The sequence below is a fragment of the Pseudophryne corroboree genome, chromosome 5 (genome assembly GCF_028390025.1).
Source record: "Pseudophryne corroboree isolate aPseCor3 chromosome 5, aPseCor3.hap2, whole genome shotgun sequence".
Lineage (NCBI taxonomy): Eukaryota > Metazoa > Chordata > Amphibia > Anura > Myobatrachidae > Pseudophryne > Pseudophryne corroboree.
In genome coordinates this window covers 384,589,350-384,600,319 of record NC_086448.1, presented here as the reverse complement: position 1 = coordinate 384,600,319, position 10,970 = coordinate 384,589,350, and positions in this window count along the sequence as shown.

Below are 10,970 nucleotides of genomic sequence, written 5' to 3'. Positions count from 1 at the left end.
TATATGTTAAACACTTACATCACTGTATGAGAGAATAAGCCCCTAATAGATATAGGAGCTGTGATGTTCACCCATCAGCAGTTAATATACTTTGGCGCGGATATGCCAACACATAGCTAGGACCCAAATTGATTCTGAAAGATTGGGACATATCGTCTGTTTAAGACCATTACTTATTCCAACACATTTGTCACGGGATATAATAATTTAGTATTACAAACATATTACACACAACATAGTCAAGGATTGACTGGGACAAAGGTAATATATAGGTATGTGCAGATATGGTCAGGATACAGCTGCGATTACTAGCCAGATATGGCTCGTAATATGATATGGTCAGGATACAGCTGCGATTACTAGCCAGCTCCACTGTTTTCTATATGGGAGATGCTCCAATCTTTTTACATACGGAATGGGGGAGCACATCTTATGGGGTCTGTCAGAAAGGTCTTCTACTCCTTACAATCCAGGGTCTAATTCTGTATAATTCAGAATGTGCACAGAGTTTAAACAGTAAAAAAATTCTTTTAAAGCAAGAAATATATATGCTGTTGCTGTTCACACCTATTTCCCTGATTTCATTCAGGTTAACCCTTTATACAACGCAATTAATTATCCTAGATCTGATTTCTCCTCCCCTTTTTCCGTTTTCGTCCAAACTCTTTCTTTTAACTATCATCAATCCTTACATGGAAAACATATCCATGATAAGGCACTAGCCATATTCAGATTTAATCTATATCCTGTATTTAGGAATATTAATTAATTCATTGGCCAATCAGGTAGTCTGATTATTCCATTATACTGCTGTCTCGCATACCAGGATTATTATTGGTTGCTGGATTTTTATCCTGGCATATTGCCAACAATCCACGGTACATTAGCAAGTATCACATCTGATCATATAGAGACAATGCTCTGTATAGTTGCTAAACCAATACTAAATTTGTACTACTCTTGGCTCTTTAAATCATCATTGAAGTGCTCTAGCCCTCAATGGAAGGCATACTTATTATGAGGCATCAGTTATATTCAGATTTTATCTATACCCCACAATTAGTAAAATTGATTAAACTACAAACTAATTAGCTGATTTGACCTTCCGGGCTTATTATCGCGACACACAGTAGGACTGCTGTTTAAGTTACCATTAATTCACTGTATATTGTCATGCACCAGATTTTACTATTTGCGGACAACACTTTTCTATGATTGTTAAATCAAAGTTAAATTTGCACTATTTTTTGCACGATGATTAGTGTCTAAGAGCCTAATAAATCTGCACAATTGAAAGCCACGCCTATATTAAGATTGCTACTTAAACAGCTCTGGCAGACTTGTCAGATACCGATGTGAACAAGCCTGTAGTGAAACGTACGTCATCGGCATACCAGACGTACACAGTTTCCGGGAGCGTGGAATCTTCAAACCCGACCCGGCGCCAGGTCACGTGAGCGGCTCTCGGCACTCAGCGTGCATACATTCATGGTGACACACACCCGCTCTCCATGTAATTCAGAGCGGCTCTCTCATCCACAAAAGGTCTCCTGCTGCCTCTGCACTGTGGCGACACAACAGAGGAGGGGGAGTCCGGCTTGGGGACAGCAGAAGCAACTCGCACTTCTTCCTTCTGTCCCAGCAACAGGTGTTACCCGAACTCTCATCGTTCCCATTCACTGCATTATTGCACATGGGACGACAGTAGAAAGGGGAACTGACCTACAGTTGCTGGGACATCTCTACCTTCTCAAAGTGATACCAATATATATTTGCCTTCTATATCTATGGTGATTATGATATGCATATATTCATGGATACACAGTGAATGTCCAGATTTTAGTTCATGTCACCAGAATGTATGCTTTGTGGATCATTGATTTGTGTTTTTTTGCATTGTACACGTACAGCCTGATTTAATCAGGGATTGAGTACATATAGGCTAAAACATTGAGATAAAAGGGCACAGCGTTCATGCTGATAAATGTTTGAATATCTTTAGGATGATAAGTATGGTGTATTTACATCCATGACTCATATTTAGGGTGCTGCATTTTGGCCAGTGATCTGATTGGCACTCATATATACTAGCCCTCTGTCTCTATGATCAATCATCTACTACTGCGATACATGTTTGCATATTATTGTTGAAAAGCATATACAGGCTAAAGATATCGATTGAGAAGGACACAATGTCTATACTGATAAATGTATACACACTTTGGGAATGATGATTATGGTGTACTTACATCTACGATTCATATCCAAGATGCTACATTGTAACCTAGTGATCTGATTAACACTCTAAGGCTCTAAGGTGTGTTGGTAATTATCACTTATTGTGATTTAATTAATACCCACTACTCCTGCCTTCTTAGAGGACATTGCTCTCCATTTATTCAATAAAGGATAAGTGCTTTAGCTGAGGTAACGAGTACCGCTAATCGGGTTACCAAATAGAGATCCAATGATTCATTTGGAAGGATCTCTTAAGAGTGTATAACAACCCGATAAAAATTGTCTAATATTTCATTTTCACTTTTGTTCTACATTATTTATTGTTGCAGTATAAGTGTGGTTATATACAAAAGGAATTCCAATTTGATATTAATACGTATATCAGTGAACTCGAACCGCTTATACATATTTTCTATATACAGAAAAAATCCCCCTTTTTTGGGGGTCACTGTAGGTCAAATACTGACCGATCTATGTTGTTTATGTCTGACTTTGATCACAATAGTATAAAAATATCCAATAAATGTTAAGTTTTAATTCTATAACTATTACATATTTGACTTAAATAAAAGAGTGCGCCACAAAGTAAGCTTTCTTTGGCAGGTGACCATCTTGTGGTCATTCTCCTCTCTCTTTCCAAAAGTTTACATACCCTGGAGATTTTAGCCTGATAACATGCACACAAGTTGACACAAACGGGTTTGAATGGCTACTAAAGGTAACCATCTTCACCTGTGATCTGTTTGCTTGTAATCAGTGTGTGTGTATAAAAGGTCAGTGAGTTTCTGGACTCCTGAAAGACCCTTGCATCTTTCATCCAGTGCTGCACTGTCGTGTCTGGATTCTGAGTCATGGGGAAAGCTAAAGAATTGTCAAAGGATCTGGGGAAAAGGTGATTGAACTGTATAAAACAGGAAAGGGATAAATAAAGATATCCAAGCAATTGAGAATGCCAATCAGCAGTGTTCAAACTCTAATTAAGAAGTGGAAAATGAGGGATTCTGTGTAAACCAAATCACGGTAGACCAACAAAAATTTCAGCCACAGCTGCCACGAAAATTGTTCAGGATGCAAAGAAAAATCCACAAATAACTTTAGCTGAAATACAGGACTCTCTGAAAAAAAAGTGGTGTGGTTGTTTCAAGATGCACAATAAGGAGGCATTTGAAGAAAAATGGGCTGCATGGTCGAGTCGCCAGAAGAAAGCCATTACTATGCAAATGCTACAAAGCATCCCGCTTACAATACTCCAAACAGCACAGAGACAAGCCTCAAAGCTTCTGGAACAAAGTAATTTGGAGTGATGAGACCAAAATGTAACTTTTTGGCCACAACCATAAACGTTACATTTGGAGAGGAGTCAACAAGGCCTATGATGAAAGGTACACCATTCCTACCGTGAAACACGGAGGTGGATCAATGAAGTTTTGGGGATGTGTGAGATACAAAGGCACTGGAAACTTGGCCAAAATTGATGACAAGATGAAAGCAACATGTTATCAGAAAATACTGGAGGAAAATTTGCACTCATCAGCCCGGAAGCTGCGCATGGGATGTACTTGGATGTTTCAACATGACAATGATCCAAAACACAAGGCCAATTCGAACTGTCATTGGCTACAGCAGAATATAGTTAAGGTTCTGGAGTGGCCATCTCAGTCTCCTGACCTTAATATCATTGAGCCACTCTGCGGAGATCTCAAATGTGCAGTTCATGCAAGACAGCCCAAGAATTTACAGGAACTGGAGGCTTTTTGCCAAGAAGAATGGGCAGCTTTACCATCTGAGAAAATAAATAGCCTCATCCACAATTACCACAAAAGACTTCAAGCTGTCATTGATGTTAAAGGGGGCAATACACGGTATTAAGAACTGGGGTATGTAAACTTTTGATCAGGGTCACTTGGGTAGTTTCTGTTGTCATTATGATTTAAAAAGAGTAAACACAGTTGTTTGACAATAAATGGCTTCACCCAACCACTAACCATGAGTGAAAGAAAAGTTTGTGAGTCATCATTCATATTCTCTGACAAATGGCCAAAAATCACAAATTCTGTTAGGGTATGTAAACTTATAAGCACAACTGTATATTGTCATTATGTTTTTTTATTGGAGTTGACCTGGTGAACTTTTTTAAACTGTATATATGTGCTGTTTACCGGATTCTCATATTAATTATAATTTAATTGATTATGTCATTTCCTGCTACTCTTTTACTGGTTACATGTAGAATAAATATCAAGGCTATTGACAGTGCAGACAAGTCTTGATAAAGGTCTTATGACCGAAACGCGTCAACTTCTGTACTGTGAGTAGCTGGAAAGATAAATCCTGTATTTTATGGACATTTTTTCATGGACGTTCTATCAATTAATATAGACATATGGAGACATATCTCCACTTCTTTTACTGACAAATGAATTTGAGAAGTATTTGCATAAAATCAAAGGTGGAGAGTGTTGCCAACCACTAGTAGTTCAAAGATACCTTGATAGGAGTCAATACAACCGATTTCGTGTGAGTTGGGGTATGCTATATTGAATACCTGTAGCTGTTATATGCAAAGATACCGTTATATGAGTCCCTATTCTAGCCTCAACGTGAGTGCTGGGTACGCATAGTCACCTTCACTTATCTAACTATTTCTATTTGGGATTTTTGGAATTGATATAGATACATAAAGGTCCATTGGCATGCATAGTAAAGAAACCTTGATGTGTTTATACTTACCCATCTTCCTGTCAGTGGGGTACACCCATCCATCACTTTTCTAGGATTACATCTGTATTTATTCATTAATCTGCTACGAAACAGGATTACATATTGTTTGTTTGCTTTTTCTGTTCCTTTTATATGAGTCCGAAAGGGTTCCTTGGATAATCGAAAATTTGAGAGAAAACATCTGTATCTACTATCAAATCTTCACCAAGGACTGTATCTTCATTTTCCTAGAATACAAAAGGAACGTAATATTATTTGTTATACATTTTTTTGTGTGTAATATAGCGCCTGGTGTCACATGTGATGTCTATATTTCTGTGTTCCAATTTGCTATAAATGTGGTGACATTTATTTTGACACCTCAGTGTACAGGGCTGCTTTGCACCAAATAGGTAAACCCTCCACCCCTTTTTTCAGTTAGGCATAAAGTACCTTGTGTGAGCTGTTTTCACTGCATATTGGTTGCATTTGCACTCAAATTCCAAACTTGCATCAGCGAACTGGAGCCTCATTGTAGGAACCTAAGCATAGATTATGTGCAGTAGTGCCTCCAACTCCAACAAGAACTACTGGTTATTTAAACTTGGTCCCTCCAAATGTGGCATCTAATGCTGGCCAGCTGGTAAAAGTTCCCATCATGTATAAATAGTTAAAAAGTTGACAAATAAGTCAAACTGTATTTTAATAATTTCTTTCCCTCTATCATTCCATAAGAAACACAATTATGGAAGAAAACCCTATTTGTTTTGAGTGTTTTATTTTTTTTTATTAAGTTGAACTCTCATTACAGAACATTACCTGATGCTGAAATAATTAAAATTTCATTGTAAGCAGGAGTGTGTTGAAGTCACATTTACCTTACAGATGTGTCCTCAATTAACCTTGCTGTGTGAGCAACATATATTGCATAGAGTGCCGCAAGATGGTGCATGCCACTATGATGCACTATTGTTGGAATCTACAGCGCCTGCATACAAACTACTTGTACTGTATATCAATGTTGTCGGTCATGGGAGTGGGTGAGTTGGTGGTGGTGGTTGTGAGGGGGGTTAATGCTGCATTAGATTAAAAAATACTGTAGTGTGAATACTTATCACTAAAAAAGTCTGCAAAATTAGTGTATAATTGCTGAATGGTAGTAATTGTATACTGAAACCTTTATATCAATAGTTATATGCCTTTGGGTTTGCTGGATATGAACTGGAATTATGTGATTAGGGAAAAGATGGAGTGTGGGTGTGTGTTTATGAATTTTATACTGTGTACTTAAGATCAGACATTAAGTTTCAAAATTAATGTTGCCAGATAGTTACAAAAGACTGCCAGACATCGCACTTTAAAAATCAATGTCTAATTCTTAATAGCATATTATATGTGAGTGAATATCTACAAGGTATAATGCCCGGGAGATGTAGCTAAAATGTCACTAGGATCCCGGCAGTCAAAATACTGATGCCGGAATACAGAAGGGTGGCATCAAAATCCTTATGGTAGTACTGACGCCTGGAATCCCAAACATTTGTTTAGCGGGCCAGGCTCACGTACTGCCATGGGGGTTGGGAGGTTAGGTTTAGGCATAAGAAGGGGGTTAGGATGCAGCAATGAGAAGGGGATGCTTAGGATGGGGGGGTTAGAGTTAGGCACTTAAAAGGGGAGGTTAGGGTTAGGCACTAAGCGAGGAGGGTTAGGTTTAGCCAGCAGGGAAGGGAGTGTTAGGGTTAGGCACCACCGGGGAGGGTTAGGGTTAGACACCACCGTGGTTTTATATGGTTAGGCACCCACAAGGGAGGATTAGAGTTAGTGTGGGGGTCAGGGGAGGGTTAGGGTAATTTCTGGGTGGCTGTCAGGATTCTTATGGACAGGATGCTGCCGTCAGTATTCTAACTTCCACCACCCATCCATTGGTATATCATACTGAATCCATGCCTGACACCCAAGACCCTAGACAGAGATCCCAGTTTTTACATATCTGGCCACTGCAGTGGGTCTGGCGCGCTGTTTCCAGTCCCCAGAAGTGCCTGGTCCTTGTTGCATCAGTGAGCACTGGGGACAGCAGCAGCTCTAATGGAGGGCACAAGGACAAGGAACAGCTTCATGACAATGGGCCATTTGGGCTTCAAGGGCTTCAAGTCTATTCTCCAGCAGACCAGTAGGCTGGGGTTGCCATCTTGCTCCAGGTCATGTGATCTGGTTTCAGCCAACCCTGGGCAGTTTGGGAAGCAGCTGTCAGTGCCAGCCAATCCACAGGCTATCACAGGTATAAAATGCCCAGTTTACTGTGCTCAGGTGGCCAGTGTATTAAGTCACACAGCTCTGTGTCTGTAAGCTTGTGCCTATGCTCCGCAGAGAACTAGTTAGCATCCTAGGTGCTTAGACCTCAGCTCTGTAGTTGTCATTAATACCATCCATCAGTTCCAGTCCTGATGATACCAACCATCGATTCCAGTCCAATAATACCATCCATCGGTTATAGTCCGATAATCACATCCATTGTTCCAGTCCGATAATACCATTGTTGTCGGTTGAAAAACTCAAGCGACCAGGCTCTGAGATACAATGCGTTAAATACTGTATGGAGACATTTCAAAAAGGATAAACATTTATTTATCTAAGTTACAACAATGAATAAATACAAGTAATAACAAGTTATGCTCAGTTACAATAATAATAACCATATAAATAAGAAAAAGTTAATACTCAGCTGTTTTCTCATATGTTTAAAGTATGTCACAGATAATGGTCATCAGTTATAAGTAAATAAAAGAATGAAATTCAGTCGTTTCCATGGTCTCGTCTTATAACTCCATAACAAGTTAAATGCTGGAGTGGGTTTGTAGAAAATTGAATTCTGCTGCAGACAGAAACAGCTTCAATTGGAACTGATTTGCGATGTGTAGACTCTAGGATTTATAGCATATCCTCAGGCTTTTTGGACAATTACAGGAAAACACTTGTCTTGAGAACTGAAACAATTATGCTTAAAAGATATTACCTTCAGTGTCTGTGAAACTGGGGGCATTACTCGTTCACATGGGATAATTGATCTTAAACCACCTGACAAGTTCTCCTTTCACATACATAGGAATATAACACCCCAAACATAGTTTGCTAGAAATATTCCATCTGAGATGCTGTTAGTAGGAATATATATTTATAATAGCCAACCTAACAGCTGTCTACACTCCCCACTTACTATGTCTTTCACTGGGTCCAATTGTTATTCAAAGTGGAGCTACAGTATATTTCCTGCTGGTGCCTCTCTGTCTGTAAAGCATGGAGATCCTAAAAATTACTAATATATAATATCTCAGCTTAAGCAGTAAAGTCATACATTAACAAAATGGAGTCATACATGAACAACATGGAGCAAAAAAGAGATACAAATATCACCCCATACAACCATCCATCATTTCCAGTCAAGCAATACCATCCATTTGTTCCAGTTCAATAATAGCAACCATCGTTCCCAGTCCAGTACCAGTAACCATCAGTTCCAGTCAAACAACATCAACCAGCGGCTCCAGGACAATAACATTAATTACTCACCATCTCAGTTCATAGTCCCTGCTACCTAGTGCTATCTTTGGGTGACCCAGATGTGGGGCCACGACCTGCCTGTTGGGCATTGAGAAGTCCACACTTCCTTGCTGGTCTTCCTGGTGAATATCACCAGTAGGTTAGACTCAGCGCCCCTGTTCTGGGTCTTCACCAACCACCTGGAGGTAGTTTCAGTTTCCTCTTCTGATTCCCCTGTCTAGTGCTGGAATTCCAGTTGTCTCTCATCTATATTGATGCAAAGGAATTATATAAGACTGCCTCACTTTCAACACTCCACCAGTCCAACTCCACAAGAGCCCGATGCTAGGTCAGAGACATCCACATCACAGAATTTGACACAAGGTTTCATCTAGCTCTGGGTTTGCTGAAAAGAGATAATATTATTTCCACCTATATATTTTTATATTCCACCACTATGAAGACTAATTGGAATGCAAAAGTGACTGAACAACAAGCACAGGTTGCTAAGAAACCATCAAACTTCAGCAGTGAGATACTGTACACTGTCATTCTATTCTGAATTAGGTTAGTGAAAATACATGAGCACTATATTTAAATAACTTTCACTTTGATTTCTTTCTTTTTTTAATTTCAAGACAACATTTCACTGCTTATGGTTTAAGGAGAGATTACCTCTCAGTTTGTTTGGGGAGTGCAGACACAAAGACTTAACTATCAGGACCGTTAGGAGCTCATAGGTTGAGCTCCAATATCCTGGCTGCATATCTACTGATTTGTTGTGGTCCTCTTTGGTGCAGGTTACCACCTATATTGTTTCCATTGCAAGTGTTTGATGCCTTACTCTAAGTTCTAATGACATTTATTGTAAATGGTGAGTCTGATGTCATTACTTTTTGGACAGTAGTTCTCTTATGAGCACTAACAGTTCATGTTTTCCAGGTCACCTGTGGATTTTTAAAATGTGATAGTTGGTGATACACAGTGCATCTCCTGGATGACCGTAAAAATTATGAGAACTGTTAGTGCTCCTTGATGACAGAGTTTGGAAACCATTGCTTTAGGATAACCCACCACCAACTGTAAATACTATTCGATTTCAGGTACATGCATAACAACACTTTGCCTATTGGCTGGTGCCTTTATACATTTGAGGAGACTCTTCGTGAAATACAGTATCCTTGTAAAAGGGAATAGATTAGCTCAAAGATATTGAGCTATCCATCACTTTCAGTGAGTATTTTCTACATTTAATGTTCAATCCTAAACTGCAGTGAGGTACTATCAATTATATACACTGTCTAAAATCTTGGTTTCACTCCAGCTTGGCTGGTTCAAGTAACAAGAATAAGTAATGGGCAATGAGAGTTGTAGTTGCCATCACTTGACTCTCTAATATCTTTTCATAGCGACTTTTGCACTTAGATTACTTGGAAGAGATCACTTCTTAATACTGTTTATAATTAGTACAGTTGGGCCCCATTTTGTTTGAGACCCTCCTGCAAGGGGACCAGCCTCTTTGATTACCACATGCTACTAAAGTCAACAGCCTAACAGTATGTATCCTGTAAACTGGTATAGATAAGAAAACACCTCCACACCCCGCTTAGAAAGGCTGTTGAATACAGTGATGTCCCACCACTAGTCTGGAGTTAGAGGGAGGACACTATTACCTGGTACACCTTAATGTAGATCCAACAGAGGTTGAAATGCATTGGTGTACTGCCACCTTGAACCTGAAGGAGGAAGGTACAGCTTATTAGGGGAAGCTCTAATACCCACATATGCCTATATTGTGCCTTAAAAAGTATGCAAGCCTATGAACTACCTGTGATTTTAAGGTAATAATAAGTTACAAGTTAATAAATTAGTATGGTTTTACACTATGATGTCCCCCCATTTGTCTTTTATGTACCCAATCAGAGGTCTGGTAGACAATATTGGAGGCTTCTTTCTAAGTGTACTTGAGAATACAAAATTGGAGGAACCAGGATGATTTTATGATACTGTGTGAAAAGTTTTTTTTTAAAACTTATTGGATTTAAATTCAGTACAGGACTATGGTGTTTTTTAATTAAGATCTAATATACACGTTATTTCATTGATCCATTTGTATGCATATTTTTTAAATACATTTCTTGCTGTGTTATAGTCCTTTGTGAAAAGCACTCAGGAACTACTGTGTTTTGTCAGCATGTACAGTTTGATTGGGGAATTGTAAGTATACTTTGAGTTACTGAGTGGTTTATTTTTGGTTTGACCAGTATGATAAGGTAGTTGCTAATGTAATCTTTGATGCCACAGGGAATGTTGCATGATGTCAGCCACCATTAAATACAGTATATAAAAAATTGTGATTCAATTACAGTGCTGATAGATTTATATAAACTATATGTGAAAACACAGATAAGAAAACAAAAAATGTGCAAACATCAATCAGTCTCTGTACTTAAAAAATCAGTTTCCAAATGATACAAGTCATAGTACCTCTTATA